Source organism: Bacillus rossius (assembly GCF_032445375.1).
Source record: "Bacillus rossius redtenbacheri isolate Brsri chromosome 4 unlocalized genomic scaffold, Brsri_v3 Brsri_v3_scf4_2, whole genome shotgun sequence".
In the NCBI taxonomy this organism is placed as follows: domain Eukaryota; kingdom Metazoa; phylum Arthropoda; class Insecta; order Phasmatodea; family Bacillidae; genus Bacillus; species Bacillus rossius.
The window spans coordinates 21,429,181-21,437,547 of NW_026962011.1; positions in this window are offsets into that span (position 1 = coordinate 21,429,181).

Consider the following 8,367-nt stretch of genomic DNA (forward strand, 5'->3'; position numbering starts at 1 on the left):
GGTTCGGTCAAAAGAACCGTTCTGCCCATCACTATTTGAGGGTAACTTTGGCCTAAGACAAAATCAACGTTAAATAGAGGTGGGTCGAAAAGTATCAACCTGATACTTTGTCACTGATACGCGCCTGTATCAGGAACGGCAAACGAGTACACTTGAAAAGTATCAGAGACTTTAGTATCAGTTCAGAATTCAGCTGGAACAACACCACGGCCAATGAATACAGTACCCGATCGCAGATGACGGTCACTTGGGCGGAGCTTGTGAAAGGGGAGGGAGCAGGAACGACGAATAAGGGATAAAGAAGGGAAAGAATGTAGGGGAGGAAGCGCAGGGGAAGGCGTTGAAGCCTTGAAGGAGAGGCGCAAAGCGATATTGTTACAAGCAGGGCTGCCACTCATGGGTTTTTCCACCCAGATCTGGGTTTTTCCAATGGTGTTTGGGTTTCTGGGTTTTTAAATAATGAATTCCAACAATTCTAGGTTTTTTATAATTTTAATTATTTTTATACCTAAAACAATAATAAAGGTAGTAGCTACTGTATCTGTTGCAATATCTGTTTGATAAATGCAAACAAGTATATGTGTTTCACACACAAAAATACATATAAACACAAAACTAGTTTTCAAGAAGCTAAGTCGAATATTAAATTAGACACATTCTTCAAAGAGGCTTGCAGAACACAAAACCAATGCAACAATTAACCTTCAAACCAATCTTGTAGAATCAGACTCTGAATAAAGACTAACATACATGATGCAGTTTTATAAAAACAATTACCGGTTTAAAGGATGCAGTGATGGTGTTTGTTTTGTCATGTATATATTTGTAGGTTTTTTTATGATATGTACTGGTCCAAGAATTACTTATACAGCCATTTTGCTGCAGTGTAATTTTCTTGTATTGGTTGTATTTAACCGTTTTCAGTCTTGTAAGGTAATTAATTGTTTTATATTAAAACCAGTTATGTTTATATTTTTGAATTAGTACGCAAACATTTTCAACGATAGCATTTTAGACGCATCTGGGTTTTTTACCCATGTGTCTGGGTTTTTTTGTAAGTTATCTAGGTTTTTCATGAATATCAGAGTGGCAGCCCTGGTTACAAGTCGTTTTGTTTATTCTCCTACTTCAAAGTACGCTCAGTGCGCAGTGCGTGCACCGTCTCGTTCAATAATAAAACTAATGAAAATTTAATATTAAAAAGTACATTAATACAAGATATAATATTTATATTTGTGCACCTAACAGCTATGAAAATGCAAATAAATTCTCAGTTGACACTAATAACAGATGTAATCAACATATGTACTTTCTTTTTTCGAAAACAATTAGTAACTAGTGTTTTTATACATTAAAAATGCAAGATTTTATCAAAAATAAAAAATAAAAAACAGATAGGTACATTAGTGAGCATACTATATCAATGTTTACTTTTCAAATGTTTCTTCAGATTAGTCGATGATTTATAACTCAGTTTTTGTTTACACAAATTACTTAGCAAACTCATTATTTTCCGTGAAAAAATTCCACACAAATGAAGTCTTTTTCGTGCACTTATCAATTCCTTATTTCACTATAATGATACTAACTACAAAGCATGACAGCCCGCAACATGGTGATACACGGCCAGGACGAACTGCAGTGAATGTTGAACTGATTGATACTGGTTGTATCAGGCGGTCATGAGAGTATCAGAGGTAGAGAATTACCGGGCGTGATAAATAATGTATCAGATTCTCCTTCCGGTCGCACGGTCTGCGTACGCGGAGCTCTGTTGCCTCCTGGGACCGTCTGATACAGAAGTATCAGAGCCTTGTACCTAGGTACATTACTGTATCAGTATCAGGTTGGGACTGATACCGAGGATTGCTGTCCCAACCCACCTCTTACGTTAAACCATATTACAACTCTTCAAAATATTTATTAGATGTCCGCGGTCTCATAAGGAGTCGCTAGCAGATAGGTGCAAGAGAATGAGAGAGAGATGGAGGGATAGAAGAGTCGCTAGCTGATGAAAGGAAAATGAGGAATTCTACCACTTTTAACTGAGGTATTATTTATTCTCTCAGATTGACTGGGTTAGAGGAAAGCTATCTAGACTTGTTAGCCTGCATAATTTAGACAAGTTTCTTCTAGAACCATTTGTGTTAAAGTCTTACATATTTCTATCTCTTTTGCATGATGATGATCTTTTGCACTTTACAATATTATTTCCACATCTACAAAACATACTTCCAATATACACTTAATAATCTACCTAAATATTTACAATAATAACATATATAAAATAACTATGATACATTGTCTCTTTATATTTACACTGCCATCTGGTGACGAGTGGTAGCACTATCAAGGCCATGGCTGGAGTGTTGCGCCGCGGACAGGATTGTGACCCGGGTTTTTTGTTTAATAAAGAGGAGGTACGACGTCAGTGTTATACGAGTGTCAAATTAAATTCACGTAATTAATATTTCAATATTTAAGTTTCTCAGTGCCTTTCTTGAAGTTAGGCCACAAAATAAATTCCTTATGGGCGTGATACGTGTTTCGTATTGAGTTGGAGTAACAAACACAGTCATATATTACTCACGTATTTATGCACTCCTAGAATCTTTATCCTTTTGGATAAAAACCTATTTATATACAATGACATCTAAACAATCCGTTTCGTTCATCCTTTTGTGCGGATGCCTATTTCTAAATAGCTATTCTTCAAGATAGTTTTCGACGGAGTCAGATACGTGTTCATTCATTGATAGGTCATTACATTCCCTATTAAAACCTTCTTAATTTAAGTAGTTTAACAATGCGTGCCACATTTAAAAAACGGCTCCTGATTGGCCGAGAACTAATCATAGTTACAAATCTTTAAAATGAAATACATCAATTCCGCGCGCAACAATAGCGCGGAACACAAAATCTTATGTTACATTTAATATAAAGACATTTAGTTATAAAATTTCACATTAATAAACAAGGTGTCAAATTAGCAATTTAACGTTACAAGTTCAATTGTACCTATAGGGGTCCTTGCAATTGCTAGTTCTCAAAATATGTTTCTTTCAGTCATAGAGCTTCAATTACTTAGATATACATTAACAAATCCAAAGAGTTTTCAAATGTTAAAAATACATGCAGGACGAAGCAAAATAAATTAAAATAAATTATTAACTTAATCTGGGCTGTAAAAGTACCCAGTCGCAGTACAAAATAATAAAAAATATATGGCACTAAACTAGTGATCATACATAATCGCCCTAACAAATTCCTTGGAGCTTTGGTAATGTAAAGGTTAGAGAGTTGGAATTCGGACAAAGAAGTAAAGGCAAAACTGAAGCTGCGGTTCATAACTCGTCACTGACAGAACCTTTTTTTTATTATAGGTTATTGAATACAAATGTAGCTTTACGAAAATTTGTATTAATAATTATTTTATTATATTGTCATCATCCGAGGTCTCGAGGAAGCGAAACAATTTTATGGGGTTACAAAAGTTTCCAAATAATACCTGCTCATGTACACTGTTGTTACATGGTAAGCATAATTCTTCTCTCAGAGAATTACCTGTTGCTTGTTGTGTTAGCTGGAACACTGGGGTGGATACCACCACATACTTCAGGTAGTTCTTCACCACCCACATTATTAACATTTGTCGCCATTAACATGCACTGTGGAGCAGAATTGCGAATGCAGTCGTCATCCTAATCAATATAAACATCTTTCTTTTGGTTTTTCGTAAGACAAAGCATCCGCCCAAGGCTGCATTCTGTTGTCAATTGCCTGGTGATGACGTAAAATTCTTACATGCAGGCTGCGCGAAGGGTGTGTTCCGACAGCGTGATCCGGTAATGACGGTGTGAGGACTAGGCTTGATCGCCACAAGATGTACGACGTAAAATGTCCCTCGCCCATCCCCTCAACAATAAGGGGAAGCGATCTGTACCCCACAGCATGGTCGCACCCCAAGCACTGGCAGCACTCAGCAGGAAGGACCCAGGGGCGCCTGGGTTGGCCACAGCTGGTGGGTGCAAGCTCTGCCCTCAGGTCCTGCAGTGTGAGCTCAAGGGTGGTTTCACCATCTTCGGCCCCCATTGGTGTGGATAGCTGGAAGTTTGTCATGCTGGACGTTGACGTGTCCCGGCAACAGCGTCCAGTGCTGGAGTGGTGTGAGGTGGGGGTGAAAGACCCCCTGGGCGTAGTGCGCTCACACATCGCCGAACAGCTCCTGCAGGCGAGTAGTGCCCAATGCTGAGAGGGGCTATGGAGGGGAGGGGTTAGGTAAGGCACGAGGAAGGGGTATCAGTCGGAGCCCTAGAGCGAGCTCCCGAAGGCGCTCCAAGGGGGGTAGAGATGTAGGAATCCTAGAGCAGGCTTCCAAGGGCCGCTCCAGGGGAAGGGAGTCTAAAGCGAGTGCCCGAAGGCCGCTCCAGAGGGAGGAGGGAAGAGATTCTAGAGCGAGCTCCCAAAGGCCGCTCAAGAGGAAGGAAGATAGTGAGGGGGAGGGGAGGGGAGAGGAGAGAGCAGAAAGCAATAAGCCAAATTCCAAATTCTTGCTTTATTTCCCCCAGATTTCTCTGGGGTAGAATTTATACCTAGCTTAAATACTTCTCCACACAATGGTTACTGATACAAGCGATACACATTATACAACAGGTCATCAGTTGTCCCCCCAGTAACCCGCAATCAAGAACACTATTTAGTTATTACGAACACATAACACTGACAAGCATCTTACATGGTACATTAATTATAAAACATATACGCACTGTAATAAATGTGAATAATGCTTGATGCCATTTAGGTTTGGATTGCGGTACCACTCGTCGCCTATACCCCAAGGCTTGCGTAGAGAAGCATGTTGGATACTGCTTTTTTTGCGAGGCAGCCATGTTGGTTTCAGAGGGAGGAGCATGTAGCACTCTTACCAGGACGCCGAGGCCAAAGCAGGACATGACAACGTTGTCTTCAGCTTATAGGGTCACCTCTCGCGCTCTGTGATACTGGGCTGAGGTGTGAGTGCCATGTTGTCAATGGATTGAGGTTTGTAGGGGTGTCTCGCCCCCTTTGGCCCACTTGGGGTCTTGAACGTATCAGGACATTGCATTCCGTTACATAGTCCCACAGTCGCGTCGGGCAGCAGCATTTTTTCTTGGCCTACCGGTAACCTCCTCGTTTGGCTCGTCCATTCGGACACGGAAGACAGTTACTTTTTAAAGTTTTCTTTCACCACATTGTTTACAACATAAAGGCTCTTTCGTAACATTCCTAATTAGTTGCAAACAATAGTTCTGAATCAAAAAAAAAATTGTTTTTATGTAGGAAATATTGTTCGTTCTAATAATAAAATAAAGTTAACATGTTTTATAATTAGATAGAATGTTTAACCTGTTAATATAAATTTTAGTTCTTTGTCAACGTCATTCATGACAGCCAATGCAGCAATAATCAGTTATTAATTAAAGCCTCAGGATAATATGTCATCAGTAATTTTTGTTCTTGGAATCACAGTTTCAAGTGTAGTTTAAATTTAATTTATATATATATATATATATATATATATATATATATATAATTGAAATTAAACTACACTTTAATACCTATGATGTATTTTTCTGTAAGTGTCACTTAACCAAAATACACGGCAAGGTAAAATTATACTGATCTAAAATTACTGTTCAGGCAATTATAATCACTTATCTGAAATGAGCTCCAAATTAATTTAGTTGTATTTACCGAAATATTCCAATTGAATTGACGCCGACCGCCAATGCTCCTCTATGTCACATAGACCGCTATGCCTCATCAACGTCTCGCAAAAGCGTGTGCACCGAACGCGCTCGTGCGCACAGCAAAGTGTAGTTCGTGCGACGAGGCGAACGCCATGCAACGAGTGCTGCGCCGGCGGAAGGATCCGGCCGGGTGTGGCATATCCCTCCGCCGCACTACAACAAATTAATTTATGTATATTTTTCCACAGGTTTTTATTAAACATTATTTTTCATCAATTAATATTTCAGTCCTTGCAAAATCATGTTTCACTGTGCGATTTGTCCCGAACCTGGCCGGTTCAGTTTCCCGCGAAATTCACACGTTTCCGCAGGAGGGCTGGCGGGGGAGGTGGGTCGCACGCGGTGACACCAGCAGTGTCCTAGAGGAGCTCCAACAGGCCGGCAGCCTGCGCGCAACGCGGAACCATCAACCTTTGCTTTCACCGACATGTAGTTTTCAATAGTGTAATTTCTTCTTAAACTTTTACGTACAGTTCCGCGGTCGTTCTCAATCTACCATGAGGTATTTCACTTAATTAAATCAGTGCTCCAAGATGAGTGTTCTACTTAATACGTAAGTACTGTGGGGAGTCTACGAGAGTTTGCGTCGGCGCTTCACGCCTAACTTAGCTTACCAGCTACTTAGTTTTGGCCCACACGGGGCAGCCAGAAGGCGACACGTGCCACCTAATGTACTTACGAATCAGTCCCTGGGACTCATCTAGGTATTACGTAGAGTCGCCGGAGACACAGGCCTACGTGCCACTAGCCCAGTTTATTAGTGTTATGTAGTAGTGAACTGTGTGCTGGTCAAAGTGTAATCTGTCATGTTAGAATTTAGGTATCACCGTGGCACGGTGTCGTACCACCAAATGTACTAACGAATCAGTCCCTGGTACACATCTAGGTATCACGTAGAGTCACCGGAAACACAGGCCTACATGCCACTAGCCCAGTTTATTAAGTGTTAGGTAATAGTGAAGTGTATTGTTCGTCAAGATATCGTTCGACATGTCAGAGGGTAATTTTGTAACTGTCGCATCCCGTGTACAAGTCCACCCCTCACGCACATTAAAATCGTGAGCCGCCACTGAGGAAGTGAGCTGCGCGTGTGACTAGTCGCGTCGGGAAAACCGTTACGGCCAGAACGGGCAGCAACCTGTATAGGGCTGTGCCATAATAAATTCGCCAAATATCTTCCAGAAACTTTGTGTTATTCTTCAGGCGTCCCGAGTGGCCATAACAGCTCGGGGGGCCCTACTACGTTAACCCCTACCTCTAGCCACAAGGCCGAACCCTCCCTGAGTTCTCGAACCCAAGCAAAAATCTTGTAAAAATCATAGGAGGCAGCGGGGATGGCGTCTGAATAATACAATATTAAAGGGAAAAAATTTAAGATAAATAATTAAATGTTAAGCAAATTACAACTAATTAATTAATTTTATCCAAGATTAATTAATGCTTTATATTTAAATAATTTGAGAATTTAGAAAACATTTCAATTTCCAAACAGTAATTATTAGCCTCGGTAAACAAAAATAGCTCATTTAAAATAGCACTAAGTCTAATTAAACAAAAATTTGTCAGGACTTCTGAGGGAAAATGCTAAGTTTATCAGGAATAGTTGTGCAATGTATTGACGTCGTCCGACCGACGACCATCCCTAAGCCCGACCTGCACCCGCCAGTATACTCTCCCGCTAACGGAACGCACCCCTGGCCGTGGCCCACCCGAGTCGAGCGAGCCACCGAGCCGAACGGCCAAACCAGACATTATTATTATAAAGCACACTAAATCCGAGTGGACTAGAGACGAACCACACCCATTCCGCCTCAAACAATTAATTACGAATTTTGCGACCTTAAAGTCTCTTCCAGAAGCAGTCATTTAGTTTTTAACGTAATGAGGTCAAGCTTGGCGCGGCAGGGGCCGACGCGCCACCGGACGCCATGCCAGTTCCGCAGTTCTACTCGACTCGCGGACCGGGACGGACCTACGTCCCACGGAGAGACCACAACCATTGTCTTCATCGCAAGTAACGTCCGGTAAATATAGTCATTTAGCATAAACCAAACCTTTTTCTATTCACCTCTCCGTGCGTGCCCGGTCTGTTTTTTACGGTTCAGGACCTAATCCAACCGCGTAAACGTAAAGACGCCCCGCACCACACCTGGTGCGCAGGGTCGTTCTTCAGCATACGGCACGGGCCGTCTCCCGCAAACCACAGAACTTTCTTAAGGCCACGCGCCTTCGCGCGGACCACAAACCCGCAAGGGAAACTTCGCCAAGTTTAGTGGCGGTGCGTGTACCACCCAGTGGGCACGGCACCCGCGTAGAAACAATCGCTTACGGGACTGGCCGACTCCAGTCACCCACAAACTCTGTGTGCCACGTCAATTGTGCGCGCCTAATTTTCATTAAGTGTACTTTGTCAACGTAACTTAGCGCCACGTCATCTGTGCGCGCCTAATTTTCATTAAGTGTACTTTGTCAACGTAACTTTGCGCCATGTCATCTGTGCGCGCCTAACTTTCATTAAGTGTACTTTGTCAACGTAACTTTGCGCCACGTCATCTGTGCGCGCCTAATTTTCATTAAG